General features: G+C 43.1%; 1 protein-coding gene across 3 annotated transcripts in view; it reads left to right on the top strand.

The window, feature by feature from the left end:
* Positions 1 to 7,270: 7,270 nt before the first annotated feature.
* The window catches only part of TMEM150C (transmembrane protein 150C), a 76,195-nt gene continuing 64,857 nt past the window's right edge, over positions 7,271 to 18,608 (top strand). The window contains exon 1 of one of the 3 annotated variants that reach the window (XM_074396352.1): positions 7,271 to 7,378. The gene's annotated coding sequence lies outside the window, so the exon portion shown is untranslated. Of the gene's footprint in view, positions 7,379 to 7,525; positions 7,643 to 18,608 lie in introns of those variants that run through there. The other 2 variants (XM_074396351.1, XM_074396349.1) reach the window with 2 other exon arrangements.

The raw sequence follows: 18,608 nt of genomic DNA, 5'->3' as shown, positions 1-18,608 counted from the left end.
TGTTTACCAACAGATAAATGGATAAACAACAGATAAATGAATGTGGTACATTCATTCAATAGACTACTATTTGGCAAAAAAGCAACTTAAGTACTGATGCATACCACAGTGTGAATGAGTAAGTTAAAGAATCCAGAAACAAAAGATCACATATCATATGATTCCATTTATATGAAATATTAAGAATAGGAAAATCCATGAAGACAAAAATTAGTTTAGTGGCTGCCCCTTGTAAACCACTAATCTACTTTTGGGGGGAAGTGGGAAATAAAAGGCATAGAATAATAGGACTGATAATAGATATAGAATTTCTTTTTGAAGCAATGAAAATGTTATTGATTGGGGTGATAATTGCCTAACTGTGTATATATACTGAAAATCATTGAATGTACTATTAAATGGATGTATTGTATGGTGTGTGAATTATTTCTCAATAAAGCTGTGATTGTTTTAAATAAATGAGTTAAATCTCTTTGGATTGACTTGGAGGGATGTCCATGATATATTTTTAAGTCAGAAAAGAGTTCTATAGTCTATATATATACCATAATCCCATTTTTTTGTTTTAAAATGTGAATGTGTATTTGTATGTACATGAACAAATATTCAAAGGATGCATACCAGTGTATTCATACTGGAGGTAGGAGGAAAGGGGTTGGAGATAATGGGAGATTATTAACTTTTTATTATACATATTTGGATTTTTTTTTTCACTTTTTTTTTTGGAGACGGAGTCTCGCTCTGTCACCTGGGTGATCTTGGTTCACTGCAAACTCCACCTCCTGAGTTCAAGCGATTCCCATGCCTCAGCCTCCTGAGTAGCTAGGATTACAGGCACGTGCCACCACGCCCAGCTTATTTTTGTAGTTTTTAGTGGAGATTGGGTTTCACCATGTTGACCAGGCTGGTCTCGAACTCCTGACCTCAAGTGATCCACCCACCTCGGCCTTCCAAAGTGCTGGGATTACAGGCATGAACCATTGCACCTGGCCTTTTTGCTTAAAAAAAGAAAGAAAGAAAGAAAGAAAAAACCTTTAGGGAATTAATTTATAAAAGTTTTGGTGTAATTGTTGAAAATTAATTCTTTTGACCAACGATATTAAAAACCCAGGAAAGGATCCACCAGCATCCACATAAGACTGCAACAACCGGATTTCTTCTGGTGAATGATATTCGTACAAGGTAACTCTATCACTTCCTACAGCTGCAAACACTAATGGATCTCCTCTTTTACTGTGCCAGTTAAACTGAACTCCAAACAATGGTTGGTTATGGTTTTCCTTGAGACTATTCACACATTTGAAAGAATATTTGCATTTCTTTGACTTCCATTTTTCCTTTACCCAACTTTTCCTTCCCAGTACGTGTGTTTGTAGGTGTATCAGGGCATTGAGTGTTTGTAACACTTTGTATACTGACAGCATCCTCATTCTTATCTCCAGAGAGGTCTGAATTGCTGTTCTCATCACTGTTTAGCTTCTCGGTTTCACTTTTTAATTAAGCATGTAGGACATGAATTTTTAAAAAGTGAAATAGAGAAAGAAAATAAAAGAAAAGAAAAAGAGTGGGTACAGTAAGAGAGGAAGATTGGAGCAGGGAAGAGAGTGGAGGTTGAGGGAAGGAGGTAGGGCAATCAAGCACACTAAAGGTGACCAGGACTTGCTCTAAAACAGTAGAAATAAAAAGGAGACAGCTTCCCAGGATGTTGTAAAAGTAGGACTAAGAAATAGGACTTAATTCCTGAGTAAAGATGAGATCACTTGAAGAGAGAAAACGAGTTGTTGCTAACTCCCAGATTTCAGGCTGATCAAGGAATCAGGAGGCTTCCTAGAGTTTGGTTTTGAATTGGAGGTACTGCAGGCTGATCAGATAAAGACAAGGATGGATGATTGGTTTGCAGAGAGATACCATTACACAGAGGGAGAGCCCAGTGTTAGAAGAGACAGGACTATATGCAGACTACTGAGGACACATCTGCACAAGGTGGAGCTCGCTGTGAAGGAGTATGTGAGAAGCAGTCAGAGAGGAAGAAGGAAATCCAGGAGATTGCAACGACATCCCAGGAACAAAATAATCTGTACACTAAACCCCTGTGATGTGCAATTTACCTATATAACAAATCTGCACATACACCCTGAACCAAAAAGTTTTTTAAAAAAATGTATGGTACAGTAAAATAATCTTAAAAATTCCACACTTGACTGGGAAAAGGTGGCTAATGGTAGGCTTTCTGTGTTTTCCTTCCAGCCTAGGGCTTCCACCGTCTTTCTACTCTCACTGGCTGCCTGATTCCTCCAGGACGGGAGGGGAAAAGAGAGAGCTGAGGAGCCGGGAAGGTGTTGGATGGCTCTTGCTACCTACCATGGCTACCTCTGGCCGTGGCATATATTTCCAGCTGATACTTTCTCTTACAACCCCTGTGATGAGTTTGTTGGATGTTGCTTACCATGGCCACCCTCTGGGGAACTTCTCACCACCCATTCATCCTCGTGGAATGAACAGGTTCATTTTGCTTCTGCCTCGTTACTTTAGAGTCTTGCCCCAGACTCTGCACATTTGGAGGCAAACCTCTGGCCTCTTTCTGCAGAAGCCGCTGCCTTTCCAAGCAATCCTCTTGGGTACAATCAAGGTCAATCCTGCCCTATGTGACTCTCTTAGCCTTGTCTTCTGTGAGAGTAAATTACTTCCCTAACCACAGTCCCTACCTGATGTTGAGGCCGCTTTTGCTAACTCTGGCCCTTTGGGTTTCTCAGGCATGAACCAGGCACCAGCCCTTGGTGTTCCCAAAATTGCAAGGAACATCCATGGAGCTCTCCAGGAGGTCTGCCTTATGTCCTTCTCACTAGACTTCAGGTGAGAGAAAAGCCCCCTTCACCTCCCTGTGGTAAGTGCAGACAAAGGGCCTCCTAGAACACCTATGACAGGGTAAATGAGAAATTCAAGAACATTCCTTTGCAAATCCTATATGGTAGTCTAGAACTTTGCTTGGAATGTGACTGTGGTTGACAACTATTATCTGGGGCCTCTCTCAAAATGGGAATAAAATAAAGGCTTCCATTTATTTACTCCTGTGAGCAGATGTACTCTCATTACCCTTCCAATTGCCTTTACAAGGTTTTCTTTAATAGGCAGTTTTGATAATGATCAAATGCCATTTCAATGACTTTCTATGTTTTTTTTTTTTTTTTTTTTTTTTTTGAGACAGAGTGTCACTCTGTTGCCCAGGCTGAAGGGCAGTGGTCTGATCACAGCTCACTGCAACCTCCACCTCCTGGGTTTAAGCAGTTCTCTGCCTCAGCCTCCTGAGTAGCTGGGATTACAGGCTTGTGCCACCACGCCTGGCTAATTTTTGTATTTTTAGTAGAGACTAGCTCTCACCATCTTGGCCAGGCTGGTCTTGAACTCCTGACCTCGTGATCCACCCATCTTGGCCTCCCAAAGTGCTGGGATTACAGGCATAAGCCACAGTGCCTGGCCAATTTTTTTTTGAAAGGAGTCTTGCTCCGTTGCCAGGCTGGAGTACAGTGGCGCAATCTCAGCTCACTGCAACCTCTGACTCCCTGGTTCGAGTGATTCTCCTGCCTTGGCCTCCCGAGTAGCTGGGATTTCAGGCACACACTACCATACCCAGCTAATTTTTTGTATTTTTAGTAGAGAGGGGTTTCACCATGTTGGCCAAGATGGTCTCCAGCTCCTGACCTCCTGATCCGCCCGCCTCAGCCTCCCAAAGTGCTGGGATTACAGCCACTGCGCCCCCCGATTTTGTTGTTTATCAGAGACTACTTGGATTACCAGTTGTTGGATAAGGTTTGGCAATGACTTTGTTATACAGAGATTTTTATTGTAATGACAGTCATTGCAATTGGACCAACAGCAGGGATTTCCAGAATCCCTGAGAGCGTTATTTATGAGCTGTGCTTCTCAATTTTGTTTTTTCAAATGAATTAGGGAAATGATTTGAATCATAAAATAACAACAACAAATTGGCTGCCAAAGAGAAAGAAAATGAGCAAGAATATAAAATTTCCTTGTAATTCTAAATGTTTTGTAGTGGTTTCAGTTAGATAATAAATTCACTTATATCAGAAAAACCACCACCACCCATCACCCACTCAAATAGATGAATGTTTGTGCTATTCACCAGAGTTAGGACATCAGCCTTGTAGAACAATATAGTTTTGAAATCAGGATGCCTAGTTGTGGTTCTGTAGAATGTTGATGTCTCTGAGTATGACTCTCCATTTTACACAAAATCTGACTAAGTTTGTGGCTGGCATCTCTTTCTGGTCCTTAAGCTCTGTTTCTTCCATGTGCCAGTCTCTTACGCCGTGCCTGGCCCTTTCCTCACAGCCTGCATCATTTTGGCACACTATCACTATCAACAGATCACTTGAAGGTACAGAATGAATCTTTGTATGTATTTTTTAAAAAGACAGCCAGTTCTGATCAAGCTCCTTACCATCGATAGGACACACATGAGGGTTCTGAGATCAGAAGAAAAGAGTTCACGTATGAGAGGGCAGAACCAAGCTCAGTGGTCTAGGGGTTCTTGGGAACAGGGGGAGTGCTGCAGATGTTAGAGAACCTATATCCTCCACCGACAATGGCCATTCCAGAGATGGCCTTTGAATTGGAGGCAGAAGAGGATGGGACCTTTATTAAATGTCACATTTTACAATGGATCAATGTGACCATCTCCCAAGTGATGCCAAGGAATAGCATATACTCTTGAGATCTAGCTTCCTGTGAAAAGGAGTAAGAAGAGGAGGCAGGAAGATCCTCACAAATTTGTGCTTGCCTCATCAACACAACAATTCCTCACTCCCACTTCCCAAGCACTCAGGACCAAGCTGCCTTGGGGCCTTTGCTGGTCTTTGTGAGGTAGGAGGAAGTGCCGGCTGGAAGCCTTCAGAGATTCATTTAAAATTCATCTCTGAAAAAAATATTCAAAAGAAAAAAAGACAACCAGTTCTGGAGAAGTATTTCAGTCTTACACCCATATATGATTTAAAATATCCAAGGTCACATTGAGACATGGTGGACAACAAATTTTAACAGATGGGATACCAAGAAAAAGGCACAGAGAAGCCTGTGTTTTGCTTGTACTCTCAAAGCTTCACTTGAACCCTCTTGACATTAACGGAATCTGCTTATAGCAACCAACTCTCCTTCATGGCCAGCATTTTAACATACAGCTTCAGCTGGTAATATCACTGTCAGAAATGTAATTCATTTTGCTTTTGGGGTTTATTTAGAGGGACATTTTGGAGATGAAGGCGGCAGTGATTTAGTGGTTCTGAGGAATGGCACTGAGCCTGCAATCCTCACAAACTCAAGTTGGTTTTTTTAGGAAACACAGCCTGGCTCTAAATGAAAATGAAAGTGTTGAAATAAATTAAACCCGGTGCAAGGGTTCTTAATCCTTCCACAAAAAAAATTGGGGGAGGGGAAAGTAAGCGCATTTTATAAATTGGGAGCCCTACTCCCAAGAAAGGCAGTGACATGGCATGAGCATGTCAGAATCACCTGTGGTTCTTTGTCAAAATACTTCTGTTCTGCTTGCCCCGGCCACCTCCAATTAGGTTTTGACTCCGGGTCTGAGGTGGACCCAGCACGTCTACTTTTCTAAAGCCCCCACTGGTGATTCTGATGGGAAAACAGAACACCATTGCTCTGTATGAGGGACAGCTAACTCTCTGGCTGAATCTAGTTCTGAAAGAATGAATCGGAAGGTCTAGCTAGAGGGCTTTTTCCGGCATTGCAGAGAGAAATGAATGACATGGGGACAGGGAGTCGGGGTATCATCAGAGGTGGGGTCCATGGATGGGCCTCAAGCAGTTCTTAACTTTGGGGAAGTCAGACCACTTTGACGGTCTGATGAATATGATAGTTACTTCCCTCAGAAAAGTATGTATAAGCTGATTTCCACAAAATTGAGCATATACTTTCAAGGGAGTCTAGACTAAGATTCAGTTTTTGTTTTTGCTGTTTTAATTGAATGGATAATGGTCCCATTCATTAAAGTAAGGAAAACAAGAGAAGGCGGGATCCCTAGTCTCCGAACGCTTACAGTCTAGCAGCCAGGAGAAAACAGTTACAAGAAATCAATATATAGAAAGAAAGAAAAAAAAAAAAAGAATCAATATACACATAGTAGACAATAATCACAAGAATTGTAAGGAAAAGAGAGTTCTGGAACCGAGCATTAATTGCAGAATTTGAATATGCCGAATTGGAGAAGATTCTTAGAAACACCTGGTTGGGCCGGGCGCGCGCGATGGCTCACGCCTGTAATCCCAGCACTTTGGGAGGCTGAGGTGGGCGGATCACTTGAGGTCAGGAGTTTTGAGACCAGCCTGGCCAACGTGGTGAAACCCCATCTCTACTAAAAAAGCAAAAATTAGTCGGGCATGGTGGTGGGTGCCTGTAGTCCCAGCTACTCAGGAGGCTGAGGCGGGAGAATCTCTTGAACCCTGGAGGCGGAAGTTACAGTGAGGTGAGATCGTGCCAGCCTGGAAGACAGAGCGAGACTCTGTCAAAAGAAGAAAGAAAGAAGGAAAGAAAGAAAGAGAGAGAGAGAGAAAGAAAGAGAAAGAGAAAGGAAGAAAGAGAAAGAGAAAGAAAGGAAAGGAAAAGAAAGAGAAAGAAAGAAAGAGAAAGAGAGAAAAGAGAAAGAGAAAAGCAAAGAAGAAAAGCCTGCTTGGAGAGGCGACAGTTTAAAGAAGACAGGTGTGGTACCGAAGCCCCTAAAAGAATGGAGGGCAGACTGACAAAGGCAGGTTGATAAAGGAGGGTCCTCTGTGGGAGGCCAGAGAGGCTGTGTTTGGAATGAGGTTCATGATGAGGGATAAAAACGGAATGGATCCACGCTGCTGCTAGAGTCACTAACATAGTGCCATGGGGCCCTATGGTAGGTTGGGGGTCTGGGGTGGGGGAAGCTGTTAAAATGCTGATAAACACAGTTTATGACGCACTCAGGCAAGACAGGGGAGGAAAGCTACAAGCTGGCACTCGGAGGGCGGCCTTGGTATCTGCTGTTCGTCGCCAGGGTCAGAAGTTGGCTCTGTGTTTGTTCAATACGATAAAAGGGGCCAAAAAAAAAAAAAAAAAAAAAAAAAAAAAAAGCGGGACAGCCTGAGTGGAGAGCTACGCTCAGCCAATGGGCATGAAAATGAATTTTAGCTGTTATGTGCAAAATCCCTAGGTGTGTGGACGGAAGGGAGCCAGGCAGAAGGTTACAACAGGTCAGGAATAAATAACCACCGGGCGGAGGATCCCAGATTCCGTCCTTCCTTTTGTTGGATGAGGAGCGCCAGGCAAACGCATCCACAAAGGCTTCGGAAGTGACTCGCCCGTCCACACCCGGCTCCTGCCCCGGGTGACTATTAGGGGCCCCGGGGGGTGGCACAAGCCCAAGACCAGGGGGATCAGCTCTCCCAGAGAGGCCTAGCAGCAGGGACCCCAGAATAAGTCGGGGGCGGGCCCCGGCGCGGCAGGAGGGGGCCGGGCGGGCGTGCGGGCGAGCAGATCCCACCCCTTCCTGAAGGAAGCGCCCTCCCCGCCGCGACTACTGCCGCCGCCGCCGCCACCGCCGCAGGTCACAGCCCCGCGAGGCGACAGCGGCCCCGCCGCACCAGAGCAGGTAAGCGCGGGGCCCCCTCCTCCTCCCGGGCCCGCCGCGCAGCCAGGGGGCGTCCGGTCCGGCCCCGCGCGCAGCAGGCAGGCGGAGACCCGAGACGGCTGGGGCTGCAGCGCGGCTGGGGCGGCGGGGTCCGCCCGGCTGCGGGGCCCTGCTCTGCTGCTGCCCCCTCCCACGGCGTCCCGGGCGCGGGACCGCCCCCTCCCCCGCCCCCGAGCCCTCAGCGGGCGCAAGCTCCCCGCGAGTCCCGGAGTCGGTGCCGGCTCTGCGCCGCGCGCTGCGAACCTCGGTCCCCGCCGCCGCAGTGCCGCCCGCCCGCCCGCTGCGGCCCCGGCCCCGTCCTTTGACAGGTGTCCCTACCCGCCTCCTCATCCCCTCGGTGGCGGGTCGACTCGGCTGAGAAGCGACCCTAAGTTTGACCTCCCGGTCCCCGTGGTCATCATTCTCCCTGCACTTTGCCGTTAGCCAGGTCAGGCTGGCTCGGGAAGGAGGCACTAACTTGCTTTGCCCTGTGCACCGCCCGCCACTGTAAATGCACAGTCTTCCCTCCTTTCCTGGGTGCACACTTGGGAAGAAATGGGATTTTCGGGTTTTCGGCGGGAGGCCGTGGTAGGTGGGTTACCTAGGCTCTTTAGTAATCCGCTGCAATAAAAAACTTCCTTGGGTGGTTTTCCCCTCCTTAAATGAATCAAATGGAGAATGAAAGGGTTTTCCCATTTTAAATTCACATTCCTTTTCTCTCTACTCGTTCCCTTCCTCCACCCTACCTCCACAGTACTTTATGATGTCCCAAACATTTCATTGATCTTTTTGGTCGGGTTTATTCTGGCCAGACCGCCTTTCACGGTTGGGCCAGGATTGTGACTGCATGTGGGAACATAGCTCTGGTAGAATGGTAGAATCCATCTTCCCGAGTGAACCCATTCTTATGTCCTACATGCGAGGTCCTGTCCCAAATGTACTAATGCCATGCTGAAAAACAAAACCAAATAGTTATTGGATCTCAAACAATAACAAAGCCTAAATGGCAAGATCAGTTTTTGCTTCTTCATTTCTCTGCTTGAACCAAAGATATTTTAATAGTGCAGGGTTATAACTCCATTTTGGGCAGCAGTTCATCAAAAGGATAGTTGAGTGTGGATGTATAAACTCCAGGTTAGCAGTTATTAAATTGACCTACTTAAAGTTTCCTATTTCAAGGAAAAATTGTCAAGCCTGTATATGTGACCGATCAAAGAATTTTAGTCTCAGCTCTCATGTATCAAATCCCCAACTTTTTCTTGTATGTGTTCTAGAGTCTCCATGTTTCCAAGATTAACCATAGCTGTCATCTGTTAATGAGCTAGAAATGTGAGTTTAATCTTCAAGGCATAAGCATAGGATTTTTCATGATGTGTCCTTTATACATTATTTAATATATGTTTTGCAAGTCCCCCAAGTTGGAAGCTCACAAACTGGACATGGTAAATAAAAGGGTAAAGAAGTTTTGCTAACAATAATGACTAGTTGATTGATGTTATGACATTAACAAATTATTAAAGTATTTGAAAAACACTTTAATGCATGTTTATTATAATCTGCCATTAGCTGAATGCAATCTGTTTGGATTATTTAAACAGGCACTTAAGTCTTCAGAACAATTGCTTAATTCATGCATTTCTCACAAATGCCTTTTCCATGTTGCTTTGTGGGGGTATAATTTGCTCTATGGAGTATTTTTTTTTTCATGAACATAATAATGCCTTATATTTAGCCTTTGTTATAGAACTACCACAATCATGTTCACAATGACCTTGCAGGGGTTTTTGTGCTCACTTTACCTGCTTTGCAATTGTCAAGCGGCAAGGCCCTTTGCTTTACACTCTTGTCTGTCTGCCTGCTTTGTCTCCCCTGTGACCCACACCTCTTCAGTACAGTGGGTCAGATTAGCAGGGCATCTTGGAGTCATGAGAGAGGAAAAACCAGCTGGCCCCTGCAATCTCAGCCATTTGGTTTCACTGTAATCTGGCCATTTGGGATCAGTTCAGTAACCAATTAAGCAAGACAAACACTGACAAGATAATGTATTACTTCTCAGTCATCTCCTTTCAGAGAAGAATCTGTAACACTCAGAATCAGCACTACAGTGTGATTAGGTTCTGGTAAAAGTCAAATGAGATGTGTGCCGAAGTTCCCAAAACACGATACAGAGTTCAAGTGTTATGAATCTGCGTTTAAGTTCATGAAAAGGGTAGGACTAGACTCAGGTATGTAATAAATATTTTCCTAATTCTAAGGGTAACAACAGAAGAAGTATAGCCCTCCTTTTTTCTTTCTTTCTTTCTTTCTTTTTTTTTTTTTTTTTTGATAGAGTCTCACTTTGTTGCCCAGGCTGGAGTGCAGTGGCACAATCTCAGCTCACAGCAACCTCCACCTCCCAGGTTCGAGTGATTCTCCTGCCTCAGCCTCCCAAGTAGCTGGGATTATAGGTGCCCACGACCATGCCTGGCTAATTTTTTTTTCCTTTTGTATTTCTAGTAGAGACCTGGTTTCACCATGTTAATGAGGCTGGTCTTGAACTCCTGACCTCAAGTGATCCACCTGCCTCAGTCTCCCAAAGTGCTGGGATTACAGGAGTGAGCCACCATGCCCAGCTCCTTCTTCTTCTTTTTTTTTTTTTTTTTTTGAGACGGAGTTTCGCTCTTGCTACCCAGGCTGGAGTGTGCAATGGCGCAATCTCGGCTCACCGCAACCTCTGCCTCCTGGGTTCAAGCAATTCTCCTGCCTCAGTCTCCTGAGTAGCTGGGATTACAGGCACGTGCCACCATGCCCAGCTAATTTTTTTTTTGTATTTTTAGTAGAGACGGGGTTTCATCATGTTGACCAGGATGGTCTCGATCTCCTGACCTCGTGATCCACGCGCCTCGGCCTCCCAAAGTGCTGGGATTACAGGCTTGAGCCACCGCGCCCGGCCACTCCTTCTTAACTATACATTTTTACTCCTGGAGTTGATGGTGCCATGTATCTTTATATTTTTTCATAGTTGTTCTAAGCACTTTCAAACTTGTTCATATATTACTGGAACTTTAAGTTATTGTTATCACCAAATATCATTTCCTGGTATGTTTAGATTTTTTGTTCTGTGTGGCAAGTTTAGGTTTCGAAAGACAACTTGTGGCAATGGAAAATCAATCATCATGCAAAGAGATTTTAGATGGGCCATTTAGAATATTTTGAGATAATAGTGTAATCTTTGGCAGTAGCTTCAAATTCAGCCCTAAACTATTCTGAGTCAAACCAGTTCTCGTAGGTAGGGCTTGAAGCTCTTTTACCAAGTGAGAAATGAATATTTTCCTTTTTGGCATCTATAAACAGGCTTTTCTAGATCAGTGCTGTCCAAAAGAACTTTCTGCATCGATAGACATGTTCTATCATCTGTCCAGTATGATAGCCATGAGCCACATGTGGCTATTGAGTACTTAAGTGTGGGTTAGTATAATTGAGGAACTGAATTTTAAATTTTTTTTTTTTTTTTTTTTTTTTTTGAGACGGAGTTTCGCTCTTGTTACCCAGGCTGGAGTGCAATGGCGCGATCTCGGCTCACCGCAACCTCCGCCTCCTGGGTTCAGGCAATTCTCCTGCCTCAGCCTCCTGAGTAGCTGGGATTACAGGCACGTGCCGCCATGCCCAGCTAATTTTTTGTATTTTTAGTAGAGACGGGGTTTCACCATGTTGACCAGGATGGTCTCGATCTCTCGACCTCGTGATCCACCCGCCTCGGCCTCCCAAAGTGCTGGGATTACAGGCTTGAGCCACCGCGCCCGGCCTCTGAATTTTAAATTTTATTTAGCCTTCATTAATTTAAATAGCCACATGGGTCTAGTGGCTACCATATTGGACAGTATAGTTCTAAATTTTCTCCCCATATTTCCTAGAGAGATAGCACTTATGGGCAATTATCCTTTAATTAAAAAGAAAAGTGGCAATTGGCATTGATAATACCAGAATTAAGATTTGACTTCATAATCCTATTGCTATGAGAAAGCACTTGCACTTGCTCTGAAGAAGATACTTTGTGCTGAAGTTCAACTCTACTCTAAAAGCAATTTCCCTTTTTAATTTCTATGTGTCTGCTAGCCCCAATAGTAAGCATCACCCAGAGTTGTTTAGATGCTTGGCCCCTTGTGTCAGCGTTCATGAATTTGAGCTTATTTGCTCTTTTGCACATTATAGACCATTTATTCTTAGAGTCAGCTGCTGTACGTTTCCATTTTTCAAAGGAGAGGAGAATCAGAGAAAGGTGGGAAGTAGTAATGCACAAATATCTCACTCTTCCCTTGATTATAATCACAGACACCTTGTGAAAAGCCTGACAAATGGGTACCCCTGGCTCCAGGAGCAGCCGGAGCTTCTGCCTCAGTTGGGCTCTTCTTGTCTGGTTTCTTTCCCTTGGATTTCAAACCCAGACCCTCTTGCTCAAGTCCAGCCTGTGGGGATTACCAAATCCACTTAAGATATAATCTACCATTATTTTTAGTAAAACCATTAAAATAGGATTTGATTTAACACCAACCACGTTGTTTTCATTTTTAAACTAATTTGCTTTGATTAGAACCATTATTTTGACCATGGAGAGGGACATGTTTTTAATTAGACTATTTTACAAGACACTGCCTCTTCTGTTTCTTGCGTGAGTGATGCTTCCTCACTCAGCCTAGGTATCTAGGGTGCCTCTCTCCAGGTTAGAGCTCAGGGTCCTGGGGGTTCCCCTCCTCTGGAAGGGACTCTCCCTCAATCAATTATTTAGAAATTTGTTGAATATGTTTGTGCCTACTAATTAAAGTTATAGATTGAAATAACTCCCAAACTGTCTCTGTCTTGAAGGTATTAACACCCTGTGATAACATTTCCCAAATTAGTGTCCATCCCTTAGGGTGATGGGGTTGTTTGAATAAATTTAGAAAATGCTCCATATAATCCTTTTTTTTTTTGGAGATTTACAATGCACAATAGCATGGTGAAGCCTCTGAGATGAGATACATATACGTATTTAACTTTTTATTGTTAGAATTTTCTTTTCTTTTCTTTTCTCTTTTAATAGAGACAGGGTCTCACTCACTGAGTCACCGAGGCTACAGTGCTGTGGTATGATCATAGCTCTCCGCATTCTTGGACTTAAGGCCTCAAGGAATCTGCCCACCTCAGCCCACAAAGTAGCTGGGACTATAGGTGTGTGCCACCATGCCTGGCTGTTGGTGTTTTCCAAACAATTTTTCATACAACACTTACTGTAGTTTTTTCAAATGACATGTCTTGGGTCATAAAATCAATTGAACAGGTTAGGATCTGCATTTTTATTGATGAAATAGAATGTGTAATAGAAGTGGTCACTGTGCATCATTATTAGTGAGGGTTACTAGTGTTTGATGAAACTTCGGCTCCTCCATGTATAACAAGTACCAGTCCATGAGGCAGTGGAGAGTAGTAATTAAGAGCACTAGAGAGGCCAGGTGTGGTGGTTCATGCCTGTTATGCCAGCACTTTGGGAGGCCAAGGCAGGTGAATCACTTGAGGTCAGGAGTTCAAGACCAGCCTGGCCAACATGGAGAAACCCTGTCTGTACTAAAAATACAAAATTAGCCAGGCCTGTGGTGATGCATGCCTGTAATCCTCCCTCCAAGAAAAAGGAGCACTAGAAAAACAGGACCCCGGACCCCTAGGGTCAAATCCTAACTCAGCGCCACTCAGTCCATATATAGTAAGTATATATGCATATTCATTATTTATATTAAGCAATCATAATGTAATAATGATTACAGAATAATCATAAATAATGAATATATGCATATTCATTATTTATAATAATGTATATGTGTTTACTGGCCCATGTTATAAAATATTGCCTGGGAAACTAGGCTTGGGATCCACTTCAGGAAACATTAACCTAAGTCAAAAATAATGGCTAACAGTGAGCAACATTATTGAGTGATCACAAGTCCTCCATGCTGAATGCTTTGCGTCTCTTATCTTGTCTCTCACAACGGTCGTTTAATGTAAGTATTGCCATTATCCTGCAGTGCCTACATCCCAGTAAGCAGTGAAGGCAGAATAGGAATCCAGGTAGTCTGGTGACAGCCCATCTTACAATGTGATAGCAATACACAGATGGACGTCTACAAAACTGTGAGGTTCAAAAGTTATAGAGCATTGTACAAATGCAGAAATAAGCTGATGCCAGTTATTTTCTGTGTAAGAGGAGGCCTGATGGGTGACAGGGGAGTCATTGCACTTTTAGGCAGGAAGAGACCTCACTGCTGCCAGCCTGTGGTCTTTGAAGGTTAATGCCCTTGAAAAGGCAGCCATATGCCCAAAGAAATGTGCATGTCCCAGAGACTAACTACAGATTGTGTCTCCAGAGCTGTCTTCCTTCCCTCCTAACCACTTCCTAACTTCTGCACACATTTGTTTGTAGCAAATAGTGACAAATGGTCTAAACAGATACGTCCGTCTTATAAATCCACCACTGTTTACTACATCTAAGTTATTTGTCTTTTCAAAATCACCTCCTGCCCGCGAGTGCCTCGTGACATAGTTTTAATAAAATAAATGGAAAAACAATGTTGTTTTAAGACTTTCATATGACAAGAGAAGTCCTGAAAGTGAGGCTGGAAATATTTTTTCCCCAGAGCAATCTATAAAGTAAAACTAATTTCATTTTGGAAGTAGATTTCAGTTTTCCTTAAAGGTCAAACTTAACGTAATGAGACCACTTAAAGTCCATAGACTTTGTCAGGTAGACTAGAAGAGGCCACAGCTTGCTGTCATGCGTACTGTCCTTTAAAAAGTACAAAAGCTGTGTCTAACATATTAAAAATTCTAAAGCTGTTCAGATTTTGTTCAAGGCTGTAGAACTGTCCATCTCTGAGGGCAGTGATTCAGACTATCTCTGGAATACAAAGGGGCTAGAGGAACTGCTTTTGAGAAAACATTGAAAGTCAGGTAATACTTTTAGACAAGTATACACAAAGCTTAAGGAGTAATTGTGCTTAACTATGGCAGTAAAGAAAATCAGCCCGTAGTTTAAATGGTGTTATTTAACTCTGAAGCAATTATAATGAATTATAATGACAATCAACTGAATATAAACATAAACGTCTCCAAAAATAGCACAGCTTTACTGTTCATCAAACTTCTCATTTATTAACAAAGTAGATTTCTTACTCCTTTTTTACACTTAATGATGACTGCCGAAGAAATATTTAAATGGCAATAATTGAAAGTTTTAAAGCATAAATTAAAACTGTATGTAGCTAAAATTAACATTGTATATTTTTTAAACTGTGTTGGTTATAAAATAGTGTTTCGAGTTCTTTTCATTCTGTTGATTCATGAGTGAATAGCCCTAATTAAGAAATGTTGATACCATTGTAATGCAATCCAAATAGAAATAATATTTTTTTACTGAACTTGGAGTATTTGCAAATTAAAATTAGAATTCTGTAATGTAATCATCTTGGAATTTCTAATGGAAATATATCTCCTGGAATTTCTAATTCTAGTTTTCACTGAAACTTAAAGTGTATTTATATAGAAACAGTGACAACTAAAATATACTTACATATAGTAGCAGGAATATTAACTTGTGGGTGACAGTTTTTCTGCCTTGGTGGTATTATGTTTCCATATACCATAGACTTCAAGAGTATGGCATTTTGAAAATTTTTTGAATCCTGTCATTGACATCACAGTGTTCACAAAAACCGTATTTAGCTCCTGTAATTTTAGCAGCTAATAGAATTGTTCTTGAGAAAGCTGATTATCTTTTCTATGGCGTTTTGATTGGTGTTTCCCCATTTTAACTTCAGCTTATATGTGGTGTAAAATTGATTTATACGAAAAGGAGTGACTTGCCATTTTATAACAAAATTTTGATTGTATATGTATGCACATAAAAATAAAGATGAAAATTCTCCATTAACTGATTCGCAGAATGATATAGTTATGATCAAATAGTGGCACAAAGTAATCTTTTAAGATCAAGCCAGTGACCCAAATCAATGTCCACTTACAAAGCCATAAATGTAGCAATTCAGAAATACTGCTTTTTATTAGCTATTGGACAATATTTGTGAAGTCCCTAGCACAGTCCCTGGCTCAGAGTAACTTTTTTTTCACTCTTCTTTCTTATTCATAACACCAGTTCTAACTTATTTTATCACATGGGGAATTAAAGAGGATTCTTCTGGATGATAACTGCTCTTCTATTCAGTGTCTCAGAGCTAGAAAATGCCTTTGGAAGGCACGTAATTTATTTCTTAGATTTTTGGCATGACCACAGCCATCACTGAAGGATGAGACTTCCTTCCGCTTTTGGCCTATGAATATTTTATGTTAGTTCTCGACATGTTGTTTGTCCAGGCCAACTTAGCAGGACTCTGATGTTGTACCATAAGGTTCACTTCAGTTTCATCCAGCTCCTAGTTTGCTTGCTTGTTGTATATTTACCTTGCCTTTCCATATAAATCATTATGCCTGTGTTTAGAAATTATAGTAGGTAAATGTTTTTGTCTTAGGGCATTTGATGGTTCTTTGATAGGAGTTGGCTAACTGTTTTGTAAATAAAGTCCAATTGGAACACAGCAATACCCCTTGTTTACATGTTACCTGTGACTGCCTCTACATGAACACCGAAGTGTTGAGTAGCTGGAACAGAGACCATGTGGCCCATAAAGCTGACAATGCACTGGCCAGCCTGTTATGGACTGAATTTTTAATTTTGATTAATTCAAATTTTAATAGCCTGTGTGGCTACTGAACAGCAGTTGCAGATGGAACACAAAGCTGTACTTTCCTCCAGGCCAGTTAAATATGTGATCTGGCTTCTTGTGCTGCCCTAAGACGCAGCACCCTTCCACTGAGTTCTTCAGACAGACCGTTGACCTTTGCCCATGCCTGGCCCAGGCAGACCTCGGAGTAAAGAAGTTCTTGATGAGGTGCTACCTTGGACAGCACCACAAGCCAGGAAGAGATGGCAGGCAAGGCAGGGGGCAGAGATTCTCAATCATGGCTGCACAATAAAATCATCTGAAGAGCTCTAAAATTCCAGCTGCACCCCACATCTTTTAAATCAGAATCTCTGGGTGGGTCAGGGAGCTCAGACACCAAACTTTTTTTAAAGCTTCCCAGGTGATTTCATTGTGCTCTACTGGCTGGGCAACATCACAGGTGGCAAGGTGGCCTGTGCTTCAGTATTCCACCATGGCATCACAGGTATGCTTATGGACAGATGGGCAGGGAAATGGACACATGAAGGCCAGTGACCCCTACCTTAGCTTAACAGGAAGGCTCTGGTGGGGACTGAGCTGTTTTCCTACTTGGTTTCTCTAGCACAGGGCCCATTTGCTCAGTGAGGCCAAAGTGCAGATTTGTGTGTGTCAGGGGTGAGCTTCAAAGAAGAAAAAGTACAGGATCTTCCAACTCACACATCTAGTGCTTTGCACTTATATACTTAAAAACATTTGCCAGGCGCGGTGGCTCAAGCCTGTAATCCCAGCACTTTGGGAGGCCGAGGCGGGTGGATCACGAGGTCAAGAGATCGAGACCATCCTGGTCAACATGGTGAAACCCCGTCTCTACTAATGGTGCAAAAAATTAGCTGAGCATGGTGGCGCGTGCCTGTAATCCCAGCTACTCTGGAGGCTGAGGCAGGAGAATTGCCTGAACCCAGGAGGCGGAGGTTGCGGTGAGCCGAGATCGCGCCATTGCACTCCAGCCTGGGTAACAAGAGCGAAACTCCATCTCAAAAATAAATAAATAAATAAATAATAAAAAAAAAATAAAAACATTTATAAGGCCGGGTGCGGTGGCTCAAGCCTGTAATCCCAGCACTTTGGGAGGCCGAGGCGGGTGGATCACGAGGTCAAGAGATCGAGACCATCCTGGTCAACATGGTGAAACCCCGTCTCTACTAAAAATACAAAAAAATTAGCTGGGCATGGTGGCGCATGCCTGTAATCCCAGCTACTCAGGAGGCTGAGGCAGGAGAATTGCCTGAACCCAGGAGGCGGAGGTTGCGGTGAGCCAAGATCGTGCCATTGCACTCCAGCCTGGGTAACAAGAGCGAAACTCCATCTCAAAAAACAAACAAACAAACAAACAAAAACATTTATAGAGTATGTTTTAGTCTATTTTTGTGTTACTATAAAGGAATACCTGACGCTGGGTAATTTATAAAGAAAAGAGGTTTATTTGGCTCCCAGTTCTGCAGGCTGTATGGGAAGCATGGTGCCAGCATCTGCTATTGGTGTGGGCTTCAGGCTGCTTCCACTTGTGGTGGAAGTTATGAGGGAGCCAGTGTGTGCAGAAATCACATGCTGAGAGAGGAGGCAACCAGAGAGAAGGGAGGGAGGGGCAAGGCCCTTTTTAACAACAAGCTTTCTTGGTAACATATAGAGTGAAAACTTATTACCATGAGGATACCACCAAGACATTTATGAAGTATCAGCCCCCATGACCTAAACCCCTCCCATTTGGCCCCACCACTAACATTGGGTATCAAATTTCAATATGAGGTTTGGAGGGACCAAATATCCAGACTATACCAGAGTGCCTACTGCATATTTAAGTACACTACACTTACTCAGTCTAGTGTGGAGACCACCATGTAAACAGTTACCATACAGTGGGGTAAGCATGCTAATTGAGAAACTTCCTAGGGTACCATGAGAGTAGCCACGAGGGGCAGCCATCATGGATAGATAAGGGGAGAGACATCAGGTGGTGCTTTCCAGAAGTGGTGACACCCATGCTGAGTCTTATAGGATCAAAAAGAGTAGTTACATGAAAAGGGGAAAATGAGGAAAAGGCAGATACATGCTGGGATGAGGCCCTGGCTGACTTTTCTGTCCAAGTCTGAGCACTATAAGATAGCTCCTTCCTAAGCAAGGCTCTCTCTGCTATTTTAGCAAACCTCATGGAATGTCCTTATCCT

This window comes from Saimiri boliviensis, chromosome 3, assembly GCF_048565385.1.
Source record: "Saimiri boliviensis isolate mSaiBol1 chromosome 3, mSaiBol1.pri, whole genome shotgun sequence".
NCBI lineage: Eukaryota > Metazoa > Chordata > Mammalia > Primates > Cebidae > Saimiri > Saimiri boliviensis.
The sequence above is the reverse complement of the archived record's forward strand: the minus strand, read 5'-3'. Positions and strand labels throughout refer to the sequence as shown.